This window comes from Leptonychotes weddellii, chromosome X (genome assembly GCF_054177405.1).
Source record: "Leptonychotes weddellii isolate Sample4059 chromosome X, ASM5417740v2, whole genome shotgun sequence".
Classification (NCBI taxonomy): Eukaryota; Metazoa; Chordata; class Mammalia; order Carnivora; family Phocidae; genus Leptonychotes; species Leptonychotes weddellii.
Genome location: NC_138385.1, coordinates 28,007,554 through 28,012,291, shown reverse-complemented (window position 1 = coordinate 28,012,291; position 4,738 = coordinate 28,007,554). Strand labels below are relative to the sequence as shown.

General features: G+C 43.1%; 1 pseudogene; it reads right to left on the bottom strand.

The window, feature by feature from the left end:
- Nucleotides 1-3,398: 3,398 nt before the first annotated feature.
- Nucleotides 3,399-4,449, bottom strand: LOC102745407 (glyceraldehyde-3-phosphate dehydrogenase pseudogene; annotated as a pseudogene).
- Nucleotides 4,450-4,738: the final 289 nt, after the last annotated feature.

Genomic DNA, 4,738 nt, shown 5'->3' with positions numbered 1-4,738 from the left:
GTGATTATTCAATTACAGTTATATAACCATTTCCTTTATGATTTGTTTGACTCATCCATTTAGAAAAAAATTAATTTCTATTTTTTTTATTTTTACATATCTGAATTTTAAATATCATTTTGTGCTTTCATCATAGTTCTTATTTATTTATTTATTTATTTATTTAAAGATTTTATTTATTTATTTGACAGAGAGAGACACAGTGAGAGAGGGAACACAAGCAGGGGGAGTGGGAGAGGGAGAAGCAGGCTTCCCGCTGAGCAGGGAGTCCAATGCGGGGCTGGAGTCCAATGCAGGGCTCAATCCCAGGACCCTGGGATCATGACCTAGCCGAAGGCAGATGCTTAACGACTGAGCCGCGCAGGCACCCCGTTCTTATTTATTTTTATAATCTCTATAATCATTTTACTTTATTTTTTAAATATTTATTTATTTATTTTAGAGAGAGAGAGAGAGAGAGAGAGTGTGCGAGTGGGGGGAGGGGCAGAGGGAGAGGGAAAGAATCCTCAAGCAGACTCCTTGCTGAGCGCAGAGCATGACTTGGGGCTTGATCCCTGGACTCCGAGACTGGGACCTGAGCTGAAATCAAGAGTTGGACGCTTGACTGACTGAGCCACCCAGGTGCCCCTAATCTCTGTAATCATTTTAGATATTTATAGTCTCTTTCTTATTGTTCTATTACCACACTGTATTCAGAGAACATAGTGTGAATGAAATCAGTCCTTGAGCATAATTTTTTTTAATGGTACAGCAATTTTTTAAAGGAAACTTTTAATTTTAGAATAGTTCTACATTTACAGAGAAATTGCAAAGATAGTAGAGTTTTCATATATTCAGACCTCTATTATAAACATTAGTATGGTCAATCTGCCACAATTAATGAACTAATATTCGTACATTATTTTAAACTGAAGTCTGTAGTTTATTCAGATTCCTCAGTTTTTTAAAATCTAATGTCCTTTTTCTATTTCAGGATCTCATCCAGGAGATCATGATACATTTAGCCATCATGTTTCCATAGGCTCCTGTAGACAGTCTGGTATTTTCTAGAACGTCCCTCGATTGAGGTTTCTATAGGTGTCCTTATTTTGCCATTCTGAGCGAAGTGTAGAACTCTTACCTCCTTTTATGTCTCATTTCCTTCCCTCTTTTATAATATAGTTGTCCTAAATATTTCTTCTGCATACATTTAAAACCACACCAGTGTTAGACTTTTTTAAAACCAGCAAGTATAATTTAAAAAACTCAGAGAAACGCCTATTGTATTTACCCATATTCTTGCTTGCCATGTTCTTTCTTCTTTCTTGATGCTTCAAGGTTCTCTCTTTTATCATTTCCCTTTTGTTTAGAGAACTTCTTTGGGCCATTCTTTTAGAGCATGTTTCTTGGCAACGAATTCTCTTTGTTTGGGCAATTCTCTTAGAGCGTGTTTCTTGGCAACGAATTCTCTTCATTTTTCATTCATCTGAGAATGCCTGAGTTTCTCTTTATTCCTGAAGGGTACTTTTGCTGGGTATACATTTATGTGGGTGCCATTTTTTTCCTTTCAGATAATTCTAACATCTCTTTCATCTCGACCTTGGCATCTACTGATTGTCTTTTCTCATTCTGTTTGAGATCATTCTAGTGCTTAGTATGATGAATGATTTTCTATTGAAAGCTGGGCATTTTCATCTTATCTTAGGAGGCTCTGGATCTTATTGAAATCTTCATATTTTTTTTGCTGACTTTCTCTTTCTTCTGACACTTCTCTGGCAGGGGAAAATGAAGTGCTGCCTCATTTAGTGTAAGGTGGAGTAGTAGTAAAGGGTCCCAGCTTGGTTTCCACTGACACTGGCATTGGAGTGGGGTGTACTCATTTCTGTTGGATAGGATTGTACTTCCAGCCATGTGGTTTCCACTTTCACCATGGGGTTGTGTCACTTCATTTCCTCTACAAAATTGTAAAAGTCCTGACTCTCCACCAGGCCTCCTCTTACACAACTCCGGCAGGGAGGGAGCACAATGCCTCATTGATGGTGGGTGGGGCGTAAGCTCAGGCTCCCCATAAGGTATGCTCTGACACCATGAGGGTGGGATTCGTTACCAGGCAGGGGGGATAAAAGTCCCTGCTTTTAATATGGCTTTCTCTGAACCACCTAATCGTTGGTGTTGGAGAACCTTGTTATAGCTTTGTGAGAGTGGGTGTCTAGGCTCCCCCTTTGGCCTTTGCTTTCATGGGTGGGAGTCAGGTTACAGTTTCTTCCATGGTGTCTGAGTGCAGTAGGCTGGTTGTTGTCTAAAAGATTTTTGTCTTATTAAGGTCTCCCATTCCTGGTTCTTTGGCTGGAGACAATAAGTCTCACTGAAGCTTTTTTTGTCTGCTCCTATTGATATTCGTGGGATGGAGATATATCTATTTCTATGTCTCTCTATCATGTATCTATCTTTCTGTCTGAGAACTCACCGGTGTACCATTCCTTGGTCCCCAAAGTCCATAATTGACTTGCTTTCTTTTCCACTTTCCAGAGTCTTTATATGTTTGTTTTATATATAATGTCCAGCATTTTCAGTTGTACTTAGCAGGAGGAATAGGGAAAATCCATCTCTGTCTTCCCAGAAGTGGAGGTCCCAACTTGTTTTTAAACTTGCCCAAAGTGTTCCTCATAGTATACGTTTTACAAGTGATGCCTCATTAGCTTTCCTCACATTTGTGCCCACTTCTTTGTTCACCACAGCCCTCTTGCATTTCCATTACTTCGTTCAAGGTTCAGACTTTGTCTCATTTTAGGATAATCTTTAGTCATGCTTTCAGTAAGCATTCGTGAGTGGTAAACCCATTCAGTGTTTGTCTGAAGTGTCTTTTTTCACATTCACTCTTGAATATTTAGCGGCCCTAGGCAGGCAGTTATTTTCCCTCAGCTGTTGGATGATAGATGTCCACTGTCTTCCTGCCTGTGTTGTTGATACGAGATCTATTGTCCATATGATTGCCATTTTATTGGGGGAATATATCCTTCCTCAGATTATTTGTAATCTTTTCCTTTGCATTTGCTATTCTACAGTTTTCCTACCTTGTTTCCACGTGTCACTTTAGTTTGATTTATCTCCATTGGAGCTTTGCTCTTTCGATCTGAGTATTCCTGTCTTCCTTAAATTCTCCCCTCTTTTCACTACTGCTTCTCCCTACTTCCTATCTTCTTCTTTTGGAATGCTTGTTAGATATGTCATTCAGAGAGCCCTTATGCCACCACAATACTAGTTAATTTGCTTATCACTCTGGTTTTGACTTTTTTTTTTGGCTGGACACAGTATGCTTTGTTGATGGTAGGGCTCCCCAGGTCCCTCCCCTTCTTCAGGGAGTCTGGGATGCAAACCGTGTAAAGGTCGGGAGATTCTCAGTATGTGTCGGGGGATGAGTTGAGGCAAGGACTCCCCAGCAGCTGAGAGCCCATCTCTTCCTCTTGCTCTTGCTGCAGCTGGTGACCCAGGGGGCTCTTACTCCTTGGAGGCCATGTAGACCATAAGGTCCACCACCCTTTGCTGTAGCCAAATTCATTGTCATACCAGGAAATGAGCTTGACAAAGTGGTCATTGAAGGCAATGACTGGCCCAGCATCGAAGGTGGAAGAGTGGGTGTCACAGGAGACTCCCTGGTCCTCAGTGTGGCCCAGGATGCCTGTGAGAAGGCCCTCCGATGCCTGCTTCACCACCTTCTTGATGTTATCCTATTTGGCAGCTTTGTCCAGGCAGCAGGTCTGATCCACGACTGACACATTGGGGTGGGGACACGGAAGACCATGCCAGTGAGCTTCCTGTTCAGCTCAGCCAAGACCTTGCCTGCAGCCTTGGCGGCACCAGTAGAAGCAGGGATGATGTCCTGGGCAGCCCCTCAGATATCATGCCACAGCTTTCCAGAGGGGCCATCCACGGTCTTCAGTATGGCAGCGATGGCATGGGCTGTGGCCCATGATGCCAAAGTTGTTATGGATGACCTTGGTCAGAGGGGCCAAGCAGTTGGTGCAGGAGGCATTGCTGACCATCTTGAGGGAGTTGTCATACTTCTCATGGTTCATGTTCCTCACAAACATAGGGGGCATCAGCAGAGGGGGCAGAGATGATGACCATCTTTACCCCACCTTTAAAGTGAACCCCAGTCTTCTCCATAGTGGTAAAGACCCCAGTGGACTCCAGAACATACTCAGCACCAGCATCACCCCATTTGATGTTAGTGGGATCCTGCTCCTGGAAGATGGAGATGGGCTTTCCATTGATGACAAGTTTCCCATTCTCAGCCTTGACTGTGCCATTGAATTTGCTGTGGCTGGAATCATACTGGAACATGTAGACCATGTAGTTGAGGTCAATGAAGAGGTCATTGATGGTGACAATGTCTATTTTGTCAGAGTTAAAAGCCCAATATGGCCACATCTGTTTTCTGTGACTTTCACCATGATGTATCGGGGACATGGCTGACACTGCACCAGAAAATGGGGCTGTCTGTTGAACAGGGAGGAGCCGAGAGCTTGAGTTCTTTTTAGACTTCTGTCAGCTGGGAATTTTTCTTTCAGGATTCATTATGATTATTAAAATAGCTATGGGGCGCCTGGGTAGCTCAGTCTGTTAAGCGTTCAACTTCAGCTCAGGTCATGATCCCAGGGTCCTGGGTTCGAGCCCCATGTTGGGCTCCCTGCTCAGTGGGGAGCCTGCTTCTCCCTCTCCCTCTGCTCCTCTCTCCTACTTGTACTCTCTCTCCCAA